The sequence below is a fragment of the Mytilus galloprovincialis genome, chromosome 14 (genome assembly GCF_965363235.1).
Source record: "Mytilus galloprovincialis chromosome 14, xbMytGall1.hap1.1, whole genome shotgun sequence".
In the NCBI taxonomy this organism is placed as follows: Eukaryota; Metazoa; Mollusca; class Bivalvia; order Mytilida; family Mytilidae; genus Mytilus; species Mytilus galloprovincialis.
The window spans coordinates 51,166,814-51,184,465 of NC_134851.1; the positions used below are offsets into that span (position 1 = coordinate 51,166,814).

The 17,652-nt window shown below is 31.3% G+C and overlaps 1 long non-coding RNA gene across 3 annotated transcripts; it reads left to right on the forward strand.

Moving 5' to 3' along the window:
• Window positions 1-1,576: 1,576 nt before the first annotated feature.
• Window positions 1,577-16,091, forward strand: LOC143058815 (uncharacterized). Of its 3 annotated transcripts, none has more exons than XR_012973243.1 (7): window positions 1,577-1,684; window positions 11,173-11,239; window positions 11,669-11,828; window positions 12,491-12,834; window positions 13,426-13,567; window positions 14,798-14,905; window positions 15,417-16,091. It is a non-coding gene; the product is annotated as an uncharacterized LOC143058815 (long non-coding RNA). The 3 variants fall into 3 exon arrangements; XR_012973242.1 differs by lacking the exon at window positions 1,577-1,684 and adding an exon at window positions 2,108-2,473; XR_012973244.1 differs by lacking the exon at window positions 1,577-1,684 and adding an exon at window positions 10,405-10,464.
• The last annotated feature ends 1,561 nt before the right edge of the window (window positions 16,092-17,652 follow it).

A 17,652-nucleotide genomic window follows, 5' to 3' on the forward strand; every position in this document is an offset into this window, starting at 1 on the left:
AATTCACTTATTTGGTAATGTTTATAGTTATCATAATGTTGCAAGTTTAGAGGAGATATGATTTATTTAAGGAATTACTGTAATATTTTTTTCTGTCTATGAAGAAATAACATAAAAAATTTGGTGCACACTGAATAACGCTCGTAGCGGGTTATTTAACAGTGTGCACCACATTTTTTATGTTATTTCGAATAGACAGAAAAAATATTACAGTCATTTCTTATAATTTAATTCTAAATTCTATTTTAAACCGTAGAAAACCATGAAAAAACGTTGATGACGTCACGGTCACATGACTAAATTATGTCTATGGGCTCATAACAAAATAACGTCAGCCAATCAGAAGACGCGTTACATCCAAAATTTAATTATTGATTGATGTTTTCTGAACGTACAGTGGCAAATATTGTATGCAGATGTTTGACCGGGAGACGAATATTCAAACAATGAAAAAGATGTTGCATGTGTTGTCGTTGATAAAGAATTTAAAAAGGTCCAGTATAAATATATCTTAACAAAACAATGGTGAAAGAACAATCAGTACTTTTACCTGATATCACAAGGAAGATATGATCAAATATATCTATTGTCATCTTAATTGTCGACATTTTGTATAGTTTTTTTTTCTATTTATCTTATTCACAATCCCACCCTCTTTTTCTAAAATAAGACATCACTGCATTAGGACTCAGGCTAGTAGACGACGTGAACCATATGTGGACCAGAAACTACTTAACATTGTGGAAAACCTAAGACTACCTATATTTTTAATTTTTTTTTCAGTCTATAATTCTATTATATTGTGTTTGTAGATGGTTATTTCTTTTTTGTTTTACCATAGCGTCGTCAGTTTGTCTTCATTTATATGAATATGCATTTGGTATCGTCCTCCTCTCTCTTATTCGTAGGTTTTTTATAAACAAAATGGATGAGAAATTTATCTTTGTTACTTTATATTTGTTAGGATCTAATTGTTGAGAATATTACAAAGTAATCAACCATGACAACCTCTCTCGGGTCTAGGTGCAAACCTTAACAATATAGTGAAGATAGTAGTAGATAAACAAATTGTTTTATCTGTTTAATTAGGGGTTCTCATTAACACAGATATAAATCCTTATCAGGTTATCAGGTTTGAACGAGTGAAAATTGCACTTGTATGCATCCAATATAACTGCATTTTAAAGTATTAATTGATCAAGTCTTCATGTGCATCTTATCATTTTTATTGAGAAATGAAAAGGGTGTTGTGTTAGATTGAATGTCAACATTGATATATTATACCCACCATCAAGACATTGAATGCCAAAATTACCCTCTGCAACCGTTAGCCACTCTTTTACACTCTGGTTCGTCTGTTCGCAAATATTTTCCAGGTAATTTTCTCAGGTATTACAGAAGACGATTTCATTATTTGTTACAGATTTTCAGTGGTGAGTTCCGTTTGTCGATAATTAGAATTGTTCAAAATGTAGGTAATATTAAACAGACTGACGTCATATTTGCTAAGCAGCTTGTGAGTAATTTTTCGCTTTGCTAAAAGCCTTCCCGTTTTACAATACTTTGAATCAAGAAGAGGATATAATTTAAACGAAATTTCTGCGGATCTTATTTAACCGAACATTAAAAACATATAGAAAGTTTTCAACAGAAAGAAATGAGAGCAGACAACCTGATTCAGAAGGTATTTCATTACCTTTAATATTTTTAGAAGACATACCCTAGCAAAATATCTGTGTGGGTAAGGCTCGATTTAAATATTCATAACAGCATTGTGTAATTCACTTGTTTTTGCTTTTTGTCGTCAATGAAAGAATTCTGAAGCTGTTAAAAAAACAAGAAAGACACTTTATAAATTTTAAATAGTGCTATTTAATACTTAAATATTTATGTCTTTTAAATCTCAAGGGTTTTCTATCATAAATATCTTATTGTTTTTTGTTGTCGGTTTTGAGGGACAAACAGTGTCGTTGTCGTACTTTCTAAGGGGTTTTTGTAATGGTCTGTTCGTTGACTTGCATGGGTTATGTGCATCTTTGTTGATTTTTGCATAACATAACTGAAATGACCTGCGCTCATAGACAAGAGGCAATTTCTAGTTTTAGTCGCCACTTAAATTATCAGAAGAGGGAAATATGTACTTAAATAACTATACATAACAACATGCAGTTAATTGTTTCACCAATAATTGACATAATTTTGTCAGTATTATACATGGTGTTATGATTAACGTGTTAGAAGATAAATGTGAATTATTGTATGGATAGTTGAAAACTAAGGCGGTTGGATCTTTATCTATATGTGTGGTCTTATTGGAAACCTTAGAGATTGTTCATACGCGGAAGAATATTATTTGCGTGATACACAATGTAAAGAAATTAAAGACACTTAATAGAACATTGTATTAGGCAGTGCTCTTCAGATTTCCGTACTCTATTTACATAGAGGAAGTTTATATATGTCAGTTTGAAGGGTAAGTTAATTTTACCTACATTTTAATTCTTTTTATATTCACAAGAAAATATACACATTAAAAATAGCGATTTAATATACATGTTATTGTTTTATTTCGGAATGGTCACAATAGTGACATTTATTTTGTGTGAAAGCAATTATTTTTTTTTTAAAGTCTATTCTTTTGTTTTATTCTAATATACTTTTGAAAGTGTGTACATCATGTGATCAGTATCCATATTTTACTTGTAGTTGGGGTTTTGGATCGTTCGAAGTAAAACCAAACGCTAACAGTTATTCAATGTTTAGTTAAGAGTTCGATGAATGCTGAAATACAAAATTGAAATGTTTATTTCCGAGATAGAAAAAATAAACAAATAAATAAAGCGAAACATCTTGCAATTCATCAATTTAATATTTAAGCCTTTAATATGCACTAAAACATACTTTTAACTTATTAGCTCAATTCACACATTATCTTCTTCCTATTTGTTCATGATATAAAATATAATGTGGAAGATTGTCACAACGATCCATTTAAGAGCAAAGGATAAAAGTATGAACAATAACTATTACATGTCACCGTAAGGCTTTCATATATATAACATATAGGAGTTAGTTTTAAAAAACAAAATATTACGACTGAGATTGATTGTAAGTCATGAACAATTTAATATACTAAGTACTTACAATCAATCAATTTCTAAAAACATTTTTTGTGAAACTGACTCTGGTTGGTCCTGGTATGAAAACATGTAGAACTTTTCAAATTTAAGAAAGTTCGACAATTAGTCCGGGTATGAAAACATGTAGAACTTTTCAAATTTAAGAAAGTTCGACAATAAAAGAAAAACAATAATGACAGACAGTAACCTACAACATCTACTTCATAACATGATCTTGGCTTATGATCACATATGATGCAACATTCAAGAAGTCCATGTATATTTTGAGTATATATTACCAAGTGGATAAGTTATATTTCAGCAGCTTTATTTTAAATGAATTTAAATGCAAATTCAAATGTCTAATATCTCCTACCTAAGTAGCATATGGGATATATATTTTCTAATTCATTCGGTATTCAAGAGCTTGCAGATGCTACCCAGATTTTATAAAACATCATCAGTGTCTGAGCAGAAAGTTGATGCATCAAGTTAATGTTAACAAGCGTTTCGTGATTTTTCTAAAAGTTTATCTGAAGATACCAAGACATCAAGACATTCAACTTTAGAGATAATACATGATGGTCGTAAAGAGTAGATTCTATGTAATGATGTTGTCTATCATAAAAGAAGGTGTAGTATGATTTTCGATGAGGCAACTCTATATCCAAGTCACAATTTGAAAAAGTAAACCATAATATATCTAAATACGGCCTTCATCACGGATCATTGGCGTACACCGACCAGCAAGTTAAAAGGGACCTGCTATTATAGTGAATTTTTTGTATTGTATTAATCTGTTCTCTTTAGTCTAGTTTTTGGTAATATCCGTTTAGCGTGGCTTCGTATTTATACATCACGTCATTGTGTTATTGTGATATGGCCATTTTTTTTTGGTGTTCTTGTCATTCATTTTTGCTTATGTACTTTTTCTATATGCCATTTTGTTTTGTTGACATAGTTGTTTGTTGTTATTGTGATTAAAAAGGAAACACGGTGTTGACTCATGTTCCCCAATGTTTGACATTTTAATCTATTATTTCTCTTTGCTTTGTTTACACATTGTTGTCAAAGTATTGGAATTTTATGCAACTGTCATCCAAGTGAGAGGTAACGCTAGCTTTAAAACCAGGATGTGTAAACCACCGTTTTCTACATGAGTAAATGTCTGTATCAAGACAATAGTATAACAGTTGTGTTCCGTTTATTTGATTTTTATCAGCTTTAAACTTTCCGTTTAAAATTTAACTTGGAGTTCGGTATTATAGTTATTACACTGTTGACACGTATGTTTAAGATGGGATGTAAAAAAAACCCCATCTTTTCTTACTTTGGGACACTCTTTCCATTTATGTTCGGTTTTAAAGTTCTATGATTGTACTTGTTATGCCTGTTTTGATGTCTATCTGTTTTACCATAAGATATGTGAGTACTTTGTCTTTAACGACAATACTTATGTTAAGAATAAGTTTTGAATATGTACCCCTGTTTGGTGAAACTATCATTTAGCAAGACAGTCTTGGTGTGTCTCGTGATTGACTTGCAGCGACTGATGTGTAAAATTTTGCTTCAAGACGAAAGCCACATTGTTTTTCTACTTTTTCTATATAGCTCTGATATAGTTTTATCCTAATTTGACTTTTTAAATGTGTTGCTTCGAATATCACTAAAGAGACATTGATTAATGATATGGGGAATTATTATATATTTAGTACAAAATACACTAATTTTTTATATCTGGTAATTAACATTGAGAATGGAAATGGGGAATGTGTCAAATAGACAACAACCCGACCAAAGAGAAGACGACAGCCGAAGGCCACCAATGGGTCTTAAATGCAACGAGAAACTCCCAAACCCGGATGCGGGCTTCAGCTGGCCCCTTAACAAAAATGTATACTAGTTCAGTGATAATGGACGTCATACTTAACTCTGAGACATAGACAAGAAACTAAAATAAAATCATATAAGACTAACAAAGGCCAGAGGCTCCTGACTCGGGCCAAGCACAAAAATGCGGCGGGGTGAAACATGTTTTTTTTTTTATCTCAACCCTCCCCCTATACCTGTAGCCAATGTAGCACAAACAAATACACAAGGTGTTTTTTTCTAGTCTGTATGACCGACCCCGTATCGCATACCCCGTATTGCATAGCTACATCCGTATCGCATACCTGGCGAGACGATATAAATGAATAGACGTGAATGTTTTACGCATGACGTCCAGTTGCTTATTTCCTGGCATAGGAAAAAGTTAATTCCCACTCAAGAAATGTCCTATCAATTCAACCAAAATCGATATTTTTCAAAACATATATTACATAGTAACTTCATATAAAATAGACAAAATAAGTCTTTTTGTGTTAACCTTTTTTTGTCCAATGACTGTATATAGGAATTCCCTGTGTGCCCTTTAATAATCGTTGAATAGTCAGATGATACTTGGTAACATTGTTGTCCATATTTATGTATACAAATGTGTTCAAGTTGTAGTATAATGTTAAAATAATAACATAAACGGTACCATTTTTTTTTTGCACCAGGTGTGCATATCGACAATCAATGTCTTCTCAATGCTCAAGGCCATTTTTTTGAAAATCCTAATCTTATTAAAGGATAAAGAGTTTTAAACCAAAACAAGATAAACAGTAAAGCCAAAGCTAAACTGAACCACAAATATTATGAAGTTGGGTTGTATTATACAGGAGGAAACAGTTGACAGTATCGTCAGTGAATGCTTTTAAATTCATGGTCTTAACGTATATTATTTGCCAGTTTCAACGCGCTATATTGAGCATGTAATAAGGTTGTAGGGAACATTACGATGTGGATATTAAGCCAATAAGGAAGTCTTTAAAAAAACAATGAAAAATACAGGAAAATCCTTATATTCTTTTCTTGGTTAACAATGTATCTCACATAAATATAATTCTATTTAAATATATGATGAATTGAATATAACATGACAAAATCCGTATCGCATACTGTATCACCACTCGACCAATATCAGCCCCGTGAGTTTCTCGTGTTGATACAGCATACGATACGGATTTTGCCATGCATTATTCTAAATATAGCACATTAAATTTAGTACCGTTCGATATTGATATAAAAACAGTAGAAAAAACTGTTTATATCCATGTGCTTTTCAGTTAGTTAACTGTGTAAGGAATTCGTTTCATAACTGGATACACCATATCAATACTGCTACGGTCGTCAAATATGATTTGCAGCATTATAAGTAGCAATTATGTTGGATTATGTGACTTCTTAAAAAGTCGAAAGATCAGGCTGGTTTTTTTTCTGTGATGTTTTACGTTTTATTTTATATTTGTAAGATTATGGATTTTATTTTATTTATTTTGGATATATATTTTTTTAATTAGGTTTAAACACCATGATTTGACATGTTTATAATCCTATCTTATTGTAATAATTAGTAGATGGTTGCCCTTTCTTTTTATCAATAAGAACAATCATGAAATGACATGCAATTCATCAAGAAATCATGTGTGATGTTAAAATATTTCATGGCTTAGAGTCTGGTAAAGATGACGGTTCCAGAAAGAAAAATATCAGACAAAGAAAATTATGATTGAAAAAAATATATAATAAAGAATAATGTAGATAATTCTAAGACTTAAAAAGAATTTGTGCGCTTCTATGTATAAGATTGATATGAAATCATAATTAGAAGTGTCAAAATGATCGCAAATAGACTTCTTTCATTGATATATTTATTTTCTACGGAATCGATTGGGGATTATTTTTGCATAAAAACTTCATTATTTAAATATCTACACTAGCTCTGAAGTTATTGGAGTACAAATGTAAATATATCGGGAAGAATTAAATTCTCCTGAGTAAATTATATTACGTTTAATCTACTTGGTTGATTTATTGCGTATATTTGGTGACGTCTTTAATAGGATATATCACACCCTGTAATATATATATTAGGAAAATTTTATCATTACACGATCAAAATCTAATAAATCAAGCAACATTTTAATGAACTGTGAAGTCTCAAATCTCGTTAGTGTTTGGTTATAATTTAACTTTTGTTGTACCTTAAAAAATTGCGTTTAAGACCGTTACACACGATAAGATTTGTATTATGAGATTGAATTATAATACAAAATCTTACATAGTGTACTTCCATAATACAATGTACCTTGTGACCTATAATGGTTTACTTTATAAATTGTTACTTGGATAGAGAGTTGTCTCATAGGCACTCCAACCACATCTTCCTATATCTATTATACGATTTTTATAATCTTATAAAACAACATAAGGTAGAGCAATATTCTCTCCGAAATATGCTATCATTTTAATCCATTATGGGAGTATTTGTATCAAGGTGTACAATAAAGAAATAGTGTGGCTCTTTAAAAAATGGTTGACTTTACAAATAGAGATGTTGACATAATTTTATTGCTATTCAGTTCGTCCTTTTCGATTCATTCATCCTATGACTACAACATTTCTTGTTGTATATGTTTTGTGCAATTTGATAAATTGCTAATAATGTTATTTAAGGTGAAAGTTAAGATATTTAGCGACTAAGCATAGTGGCCATCATTAAATAGATTCAACCGAATAGTTGGTATTTTACAGAATATTTTCTACAGTATTGATTGTGTTAGCGTTGATATGGTCGATAGAAACATGATTTGTTTTCTTTTTTTCTAGATGTACGGAAGTTGACTTGATTAGTTTCGGATAAATTCAATCAATGTTGATTCAAATATTGTGCACGTGGATTCGATAACAATTCGTATTAATATAGATTGTGCCTTATCAATGATATAAGACGTTATGAAACCGTAGATATGTTATTCGACTAAGAGCTGATCAGGATTTTGCTGGTTGATTGTCAAAACAATAGGTCATTAAACCAAATAAATTCGCATAATTGTCGTGACGTAAGTTTAATATCAGAAAAAAAGATTAATATCAGAACAAAAACCTGTTTAGTATCAATACAAAAGGTAGGTTAATTTGAGTATAAATGATTACAATGACTAAGACATCGGTTTTGTTCAAACTAATAGCCGTTTCAGAAATATTCTCAGAACTCTATTACGACTAGAGAAATAATGTCAGAATATAGAAATTGATTTTGGACCTTTTATCATAATTTCTCAAAACAAAAAACAACGGAGAATTCACGAAAGATATGCCCGTTAACTGCTAGTAGTCTGTTGTTATTTGTGTATTATTGTCATTTTGTTTATTGTCTTTGGTTACATCTTCTGACATCAGACTCGGACTTCTCTTGGACTGAATTTTAATGTGCGTATTGTTATGCGTTTACTTTTCTACATTGGCTAGAGGTATAGGGGGAGGGTTGAGATCTCATAAACATGTTTTACCCCGCCGCATTTTTTCGCCTGTCCTAAGTCAGGAGTCTCTGGCCTGTGTTAGTCTTATATTATTTTTATTTTTAGTTTCTTGTGTACAATTTGGAGTTTAGTATGGCGTTTATTATCACTGAACTAGTATATATATTTGTTATGGGGCCAGCTGAAGGACCCCTCCGAGTGTGGGAAATTCTTGCTGCATTGAAGACCTTTAGTGACCTTCTGCTTTTGTCTGTTATATGGTCGAGTTATTGGATCTTTGGCACATTCCCCATTTCCATTCTCAATTTTATGCTATAAACCATGTCAACTTTAGGGCACTATGCTAAGTAAACCATCGGGGAAATACAAAGCACAAGCAGTCGAATTAACTCAGTATAAGTAAAAATGACAACACTTTATAAAAGTTGATGCTTCTGAAGTGCATTTTGGATTTACCATTATCAGGAACCTTAGAAAATAGCTTTCAGTGTGACCTTTATTATCGGAACAGTTCTGAAAAGTCGGCATACACTGTACAATGTGTCCTAGTTAATTAATTTATCTTCTTATGACTTCCTTGATTGGCGGTTGATCATGACGAAATATTTCTTCGACAGTGAGCTTGAAATTTTTCCCGTCATTATTATTTGATTGATCGTATTTCAAGTGTGCGTATTATTATGTTTTTTTTCTACACACTCTTTGGACGGGTTGTTGTCTCTTTTCCCTAATAACATTTCCCATTTCCATTCTCAATGTTATTAGAGGCCGACAATAAAAAAAAAAAGTAACAAAAAGCCCCTTTTTAAACTCACATTTGTCTACAAATTAGTCATATAGTAAATACTTCTTTACGAATCAATGTGTGCCTACTATATACATATACCAAACAAAATGCGGCATCAAGTTTGAATTATTCACATGTGTTTATAACTAATGTGGAACCATCAGTCAGATCGTTGGTATTGCTCATCTGAACTTTTTTTATAGGTGAATCTTATACTTCTAAACTTTTCAGCATCGGCTTTTACTGATATTGCCATATTTCATTGTCGAAGATGTACCGAATTTTTGTAAAATGGAAAGCTTTTATAAGGAAATTTGTTACTGGTTGATATGATTAAATTTGGTAACGTACCTGGTTTCCCTTTATCACAAATTCATGGTTATCCTTCGTGTGTGAGTATTGCCTTGATTTTTATCTTCGATAAACTACTGTCACCTTAAGTTATATGCAATAGTATTATTACTGTCACCTTTATGAGTTTGACTGTCCCTTTGGTATCTTTCGTCCCTCTTTTAAGTTATTTGCAATAGCAATATTTAATGTCATATTTCGGTTCGATTGAATGTATTTACATGCTGAAGTGAGGTTTATAAAGGCAATGAACATGTCTGGTGTGAATGGTTGACTAAAATCAATAATCTTAATAAAACATTCAACATTTCAAGTTCATCTAAAAAATAGTTGCCAGACAATGACAGGTCTACATGAACATAATATAATTAAAAGTTTCAGCATTTTAGATATGATTATTATATCTTCGATGACAACCGCATAAGACAAAGTTGACATTGCAATTAAGCTGTGTGTAATGTTAACCGTAATTAAAGTAGCATGTGTAGAACTGTCGATGAACATAGTGTGCAGTGTGTTCTGAAACGGATGAAAGTTATAGTATAGTGTTTTAATAGTGATGATAATAATTTATTTTTTGATGCATTTGTTATTTTCTAAGAGAATAAAAAAATAAGAACGTGTCTCAATTTAATTGCGACACACATACACAAGATATTGGAGCCTCTGGCCTTTGTTAGTCTTGTATTATTTTTATTTTTAGTTTCTTGTGTACAATTTGAAGTTAAGTATGGCATTCATTATCACTGAACTACTATATTTATTTGTTTAGGGGCCAGCTGAAGGACGCCTCCGGGTGCGGGAATTTCTCGCTGCATTGAAGACCTGTTGGTGACCTTCTGCTGTTGTTTTCTCTATGGTCGGGTTGTTGTCTCTTTGACACATTCCCCATTTCCATTCTCAATTTTATACAATTCAAATTCAACCGCAAAAATACAATATACGTTAAACATACGTTTAAAATAATTCATACTATAAAATAACAACAATAATTTAAGTTTTTTTTAAAGTTATATCAGGGAAATAACCTTTTAGTTTGACCTTTCGAAAAGTTTTGAGATTGCGTATAACAACTTCAAAAGTTGTTTTGTAAGTAATAAAGACAGTAGCATACCGCTGTTCAATGGTCCTAAATGGATATTAGAGAAAACAAATCGAGGTTTTTCTAACACTCAATGTGTAATTCAAGAAAGAAAAAGGGACCTTTTAAAATCAGTTACTATAGTTTGTGCGACATGTTGCTATCATGGAATGTAGCAACGAGTTTGTTGTACAAACTTCAACATTACACGTTAATAGAAGTCGGACTAATTAATCAAATAAACCGAATGTAACTAAGATAACTTGTTAAATAAATACCCTGTTATAAAATCAACTGCATGATGTATAAAGACATTGACACTATTTTTTTAAAAACAGTTTTTAATTGAATAAACTCAATATACAAAGTTTCTTCTATAAATTTTCCATTTGTTGCATTTTACGCATCATCTTGAAGCTAATTTGATATGAAGTCGTTAAACTTTTTGAAAAAAAAATCATCATTGATTTATCTTTTCAATTCTAGGTTCTAAGATATCATGGCAAAGAATGTTACAGTAAACAAAACCAACGAATGCGTTGATATAAAACGTGTAAGTAGTCAAACCATGCATAAATTTATGGGTGAGGATAATATTTGATATCCGTAATTAACAGATATTCGTAAATCGTGTCTATCTAATGTGAGAAAAACATGGGACCGCCAATTAAAGAATGATCAGTTAACCTATTTTCCCCCTGATTGTGACATTAAGTACTACTGTTCTATACTATATATGCAAGAAACACAAATAGAGAGCAAGCTTCTGGTGTTTCTTAAAGTAAACGATCTAAATGTTTTTCCTCTAAAAATAATGTCATTTTACATCGGCTTTGTTTTATTCACAAATTAAAAATCTTCTTTGAAGCAATGATAAAAGAATAATCACATTCATAACTTTTTAAATATCTGGTTTTTCGTTAGATTTGAAATCTGATATTATTGTTGTGTATTATACGTATGATAATACAAATGTTTTTAGATATTGTTAGAAACGCCTCCCGAGTCTCCTTTATTAAAATGGATTGCGCTGACAGAGGCAGTAGGGATAATCATACTTAATACTGTACTTATCTTAATGCTGATGAGACTGAAGAAGAAAAGCAGGATGGCTTACTTTGTTAAACATCTTAGCATTGCAGGTAATTTGTGATGTGAAGATAAAAAAACATATTTATTGATGATCAGGTTTTTTTAAACATCAATTTACAACTATCTTACATGACTAAGTCAATAAAATATCTTAGTCTTCGAAGAAATGATGCAAAATATTTCAAAACATCATATGCCTGTCAGAGTTATACACGCATATTACATTTTCTAATTACAAGTTATTGTGGATCGTATTCATGAACTTTATAGCAGTTTAGAGAAAAAAGCAAAGTAACAAAAATTCCAAACAACAAAAAATCGGAATGTCCCCGAATGGCAATATAAAAGCTCAAACACATCAAACGAACGGTAAACAATTGCCATATTCCTCACTTTCCGTATGAAGTAAATGGTGGAGTAAACCTGGTTTTATAGCTTAACCTTCTCATATAACAGTCGCATATTGTTCCCTAATATTGAAAACAGTATATGAGCCAATCATAGAGACAGAATAAGTAAAAATGTCAAAATTGGGGTTCAGGAGATATCTTGGGTAATAGTTTTTATCACTGTTATAGTATAAAGCAAACAAAATGTAAACAAAGAAAAACAAAGTGACATATGTACACACTACAAAGAAAGACTTTAAGTATGTTTTTACATCATGTTAATAAGTTGTTTGTTTTTCCATTATGTGAATCTCTATCTTCAGATTTATTTGTTGGGCTGCTATATGTTCTTCCGAATTGCATATTTGAACGATTCCTTGAAAAATGGGAAAAATATTCCTGTTTTATTTTCTACGGATATTGTACTAATGTGACAATCTTTGCATCGACATTTCTGATAGTTGTGCTAACGATAGACAGGTTGTTTGTTATTGTGCGACCATTGTCAGCATCAACAAAAGGAAACAGATATCGTTATGGACTTGTATCTGGCGCATGGATGTTGGCTCTAATACTTACAATACCATATGCCTTACATATTAGGTTCTCGGACACATGTACAGAACATGGAATAAATATATGCTGGCATGATTTCAAGCATATGGAGGTATGTGGGTTTTTTTAATCTTATTTCTGTAAAACTATAAAACAGGCTATCTTTTTAAGATCATTACATTAAAAGAAATAGTGTTTTATTAAATAAAAGGCAATAAGTAATTTTTTCCACAAGTTCTTCGATTGGGAAAAGTAAAATCAATAAAATGATGAACTCCGAGGAAAATTCAAAACGGAAAGTCCCTGATTAAATGGCAAACTCAAATGCTCAAACACATCAAACGAATGGATAACAACTGATATCTTTCTGACTTGGTACAAGCATTTTCTTATGTTGAAAATGGTGGAGTAAATGTGATTTTAAAACATCCCCAAACTAATAAAAAAACAACAGTCAACGCAAGGAGTTTTTCTATGAAGCAAATATGAAGATTTTCAGAAATAATATCAGTTATTAATTATCTAACTTGGTTTTTGTTGACTTAGAAATACGTTGATTCCGTTTTGTTTCCTTTGAAAATTAATATCAAGTAGACCATGTGTTAAAAGTTTCCACCAGTTGTACTAAAATGTAATGTATCGTATATATCACTAGGAACCTCTCTTTAAATTGTTTAGTCTATAGAATGATTCTTTTTTTCAGGCTATAGTACTTGCTGAATTTTTCATAAATTGGATAATCCCAGTTTGTATAATAATATCATGTTATACCTGGATCATAAGAGTCATTATTCGACGAGAAAAATTTGGACTTCCAGGGTCACCAAATACGATATTTTCACATGGTAAGTATAATAGCAACTGTTAGGAAGTCGAAGTGTGAGTTCTTTAAAATCAAATTTACCGAAATGTCATTTCGTTTTTATTGTAAATAATAAAAATCAAGAAAAATTTAGCAAGAAGTACAAAATTTGCGATAAGTTATTTATCAAACACTTCAATATGAACACGATATGAATCTTAAGGATGTACACCTCTGACGAGCCAAAAATTTCTAGAACTAAACTTTTTTTACTAAACACGATTTTTGGGTTTATATGACTGTAAAAAAATAATTGGTGAAGAAAAAATCATATGGTGGTGCACTTCTTTTTTTGCTACGGCCCTCTGAAAGTACCCAGTTTTGATTATTTGTCTATTTTTCATCAATTTTTACCCATTTTTGGGCTATTATCGTGAAAAAAAATCTCAGTTCCACAATTAAACTTTTCATACTCTCAATAAAGATGAAGGGGACCAATCTGAAAAAAAATCAACTAAAAAAACTATAGGTAGGTGTTAATATAAGAAAGTTTAATCATATTTTTATGCTTTTTCGTGTCAAATTTACCATGTTGTCAATTTGTGATTTTTCTCTGTTTAAAGAACAAAATGCATATTTTTTCAACTTCCTTGTTATAAATGATTGAAAAAAATACAATATATGAAATTTGAAAAGAAAAAGTTATATGGGATGTTTATGTTTTTGTTAAAATCATTTGTTATACCCCCTCACCCATTCTTCTCAAAATTTCACTAAAAAGACTGACTTGATTAGTTATAAAATTTGAAATTTCATTACTCAAAAACTACTTTTTGGAAATACACAATTCTATCACAGAGTTAAGTTTGATTGTGATAATTATCAAATCCATTGCTATTTTCCACTTATATCTCATGTTTTAGTAATAATTCCAGATCGGGATTTCAATGAGACTGAACGAGACTGAAATGTCAGAAGAAAAATACTTAATAGCATATTAATGTGACAAAATTGTTCATGAAGATTGGCGGACTTTATTGTATTCAGATTTAGGATTTTTAAGCTCTTACGTATTATTGCTCTTTAATCCGTTAATCTGTAAAACTGCATGTGCAACCATCAAATCGCTAACTGACGACAGCAACTCTTCAACAGTACCTTCATTTCTTAATTCTATAACCAAATGAATTAATGAAGAAAAGTGTTTTGAGTTGAAGGAATTAACTGATTCGATTTTTATTCACGTATTGCATCAATTTGTTTACAATTGTAGGTACAACGACTTTCCTTGGTAACGGATTAAATGTACAAACAAGTTCTACCTCTGTTATTACAACCGCCAAAAAGAAAACTATTAAGCTTTCACTGGCAGTCGTCATTGGTAAACAATTTCTTCACATTTTCTAACATTAATTATACATTAATGGTTCACATTAACATCGGCTTCAAATCAACTTTCATCTGTTCATATGAAAATATTTAGGTTTTTAAAAACCAGCAACAAATCGTGAGATATTCTACATAGTAATTGACCGGTACTCTGTGTTACTTGAAAGGCAAACAGTTCATACAAGTTCATCTAACGTTGCGTGCATGAATAAAACAAACATGTTTGAGTATGGTTTTTACAAAATGTCTGTTAAACTAAGAGTTTGTATTTAATATAATTAACAAAAATAACCAAAAGAAACAATACTTGGCAATCAGTAAAATCATAACAAAACAAATATTTGTACAACATGATTTCACAAAAATTAATATTGCAAAACACCTGAATAGAAGAATGTCAGAAAAAAAGACATATTTTCTTATTATGAATTTAATAAACTTTATAAAAAACTCCTTGCATTATAAACCGAAGAATATGCGCTAATATGTTTTTACAATTTCAGTCTACATTGCAAGTTGGACTCCCATCAATTTGGCACAAGTGTTGAATGTGTTCGGTATTATACCCGCTGGAGATCTGTTCACAGTTTTGCACGTATTTGCTCCGATTAACAACCTTATGAATCCATTAGTTTTCTTAGTCTTTAACAGACAACTGTTTGTCAATGAAAAACAAAGAATCAGCTATATTAATCACTCCCCTTGCAATACTATGTTGACAAACCACTGACATGAGTCAAGAAGTAGATGTCGTTCAACAGAGAAGAAAGTATATATCTCAGTTAATCAGGGGACACATATTGACTGACTGTAAAGATCAAATACATCCATGTCCTTGCATTGAACCGTGACATTATCGTATACCGAAAATGTTTATAGGGATAGGGATAAAACATACACAGTTTTCTTTTATATTTCATCATAAGTATCTATGTATGGGAAAATATCAAAATAATGGGGTCATGTAATGCTATGTATTGTAAACAGTATTTTGTTATCATGAAAGACTACGATTTAAGCCTCTATCTAAAGAATAATAAGCATATAAAAGTAAAGGAATTAAATTGTTTAAAGCAATGTTGTTTCATTTATAACATCTTCTGTTTCAACTTGTCAATACTCTGATTTGTCAAATATGGAGAGTTAGCAAGATTCTGATTAAAATTTAGACAACTCATTTTTCTTGCACATTGGGTTCTTGCTTCCACTTGTGTACTCTGATGCTGAATATACATGTACTATTTTATTCAAATCGGACCAGCAACATATGCAATAAGCCAGAGAAAACATCTCAATAATATTCAATATAATTAAATATAATTTATTCAGCATGTTCAGAAAAACAAATTAAATGAGAATAAGCATATACATATGAGCGGTATAACGTTTTATTCGAACTTTTATATTAGGGCAGTATATGCTTCATTTGGCTGAATTCTCGTTTGAGTAATGCGATTTTATCTTGCTGATAGTGATGAAATATCTATTTAATGTCCTCTGGCAATTAGAATGTGTATTGTGGAATATGTTAATGCGATTTGAACACGAATCCTGTATCCTAGTCCACGACACCTCTTTTTACAACTTTGTGATAGCATTGGTTACGAGTTGTGACCAGATTAATAATCACCAGAAGAAACATAAAAGTTCGACTAGTAGAGCATGACAGTTCATCCAAAATAGCTGCTCTACTCGCTAGTTAGTTTTAACGGAGTTTTGTGATGTGTCGCTTTTTTTTCTTCAAATATGTGAGGAAATAAACTGGGTTTGACATTAGACAATAAACAAGTTCTGTATGATGATTTTTCATAGGTTATGACTCACCAACTCGTGCTGTTTAATATGTGGAGTAGAAATAGAATACATACGGTTTTCAATATTATATATGTATGTATACATTATGTCGAGCTCTGAATCGGCCTGATAACAATGATACAGAACTCCAAGACAAATTTGAAATATGGAAATCAATAAAAACAGATAAAACTGAACACTATCAATCAATGGAACAAGTAAAAAAAACAGCTGCCATATTATAATCCTGGTACCTATGATAACTATTTACACCACTGGGTCGATGACACTGCTGGTGGACATTTCGTCCCCGAGGGTATCACCAGCTTAGTAGTCAACACTTTGGTGTTGACATGAATATCAACAATGTGGTCATTTTAAAAAATTTACTGTTAACAAAACTTTGATTTTTTTCGAAAACCTAAGGATTTCCTTATCCCAGGCATAGATTACCTAAGCACACGTATTTGGCACATTTTTTGGAATTTTGAATCATCAATGCTCCTTAACTTTGTACTTGTTTGGCTTTATAAATATTTTAATATGAGCGTCACTGATGAGTCTTATGCAGACGAAACGCGCGTCTAGCGATCTAAATTATAATCCTGGTACCTTTGATAACTATTTACACCACTGGGTCGATGCAACTCCTGGTGGACGTTTCGTCCCCGAGGGTACCACCAGCCCAGTGGTCAACACTTTGGTATTGACATGAATATCAATGATGTGGTCATTTTTATGAATTTCATTTTTACAAAACTTTGATTGTTTCGTAAATAAGGATTTTCTTATCCCAGCCATAGATTACTTCACCGTATTTGGCACAACTTTTTGGAATTTTGGATATCCGATGCTCTTCAACTTTGTACTTGTTTGGCTTTATAAATATTTTGATATGAGCGTCACTGATGAGTGTTATGTAGACGAAATGTGCGTCTGGCGTAC